The following is a 1268-nucleotide window of genomic DNA, read 5'->3' as shown; positions in this document are numbered from 1 at the left end:
AAGCTCACATCCATTGAAGGAAAAGAACTTGAGGATGCAACAAGGTATAGACAACTTGTAGGAAGTCTCAACTACCTTACTACTACCAGATCAGATATTTCATTTGTTGTTGGAATCCTCTCCAGGATTATGCAAAAGCCTTGTGAGGGACATTGGTCTGCTGCAAAAAGAGTTCTAAAGTACTTGAAGGGAACCCGAGACTTTGGAATCAAGTATTCACAGGTGGGCGACTTCAACTTGATTGGATACTTTGATTCAAACTTTGATGGAGACAAAGAAACTGGGGTATCTACTTGAGGTTATGCTATGAGTCTTGGATCAGGAGTCGTCTCCTAGAGATCACGCAAACAATCAGTTCCAGTAGATTCCACAATAGAGGCAGTGTATGTGGCAGTTGTTGAGGCAACAAAAGAAATTGTGTGGCTCGGGAAAATTCTGGAAGATTTGCAGGTGAAACAACTACATTCAACTCTGCTCATTATTGACAACACCTCTGCAATAAAGTTGGCCAAGAACCCAAAGTTCCATGATCAAACGAAGCACATCAATACAAAATATCATCTAATTCGACTTTATGTTGAGGCTAAGACAATCCATCTACGCCATTTTTCCACTAATGAGAAGATTGCAGACATCTTCACCAAAGCGCTTGGAAGAGAAAAGTTTGAAAGATTTAGAATGATGCTTGGACTCATCAACATCCCTTCAGATTAAGGGGGGGAATGTTGATACCTAATCATTGCATTTGGGTGAACATTTGTAAATATTGTAAATAGTAAAAAATGGATAATAAGAAAATGAAGAGACACTGAGAGGTGAAGCCCAAGAGTATCTCCCTTCTTGTATATAACCATAAGAAGCCTTAATGAAGAAACTCAATTCAATTTGAGGACTTACCTCTTGGCCTTACAAAAGTGACAAGATTTGCGGCATCTGGAATCAAATGATGTCTGATAGAATCTACAATAATACTTTTGCTTGAGCTTTCATCCTTATAATAATTTTCTTTCCCTTCATCATCTGAAGGTTTAATAACCTTTCCCTTCACAATATCCAAGACATTATTCTTTGCAAGGATGACGTTAATCCTTGTTTTCCAGGCCCGAAAATTTGTAGCTCCTTCCAACTTGTTCTCTAACTTCATAGAGGAACCCATAGTTATAGATAAATCAATTTGATTGTAGATGTAGGTCTCTTCAATGCTCTTTCCTTTTCCAAAGCTCTTAAATAGTGATCTCAATGCCCTTTCCTTCACCAAAGCTTTGATA

This window comes from Pinus tabuliformis, chromosome 6, assembly GCF_031772625.1.
Source record: "Pinus tabuliformis cultivar Carrire ecotype Pingquan chromosome 6, CPIR1, whole genome shotgun sequence".
NCBI classification, from domain to species: domain Eukaryota; kingdom Viridiplantae; phylum Streptophyta; class Pinopsida; order Pinales; family Pinaceae; genus Pinus; species Pinus tabuliformis.
The sequence above is the reverse complement of the archived record's forward strand: the minus strand, read 5'-3'. Positions refer to the sequence as shown.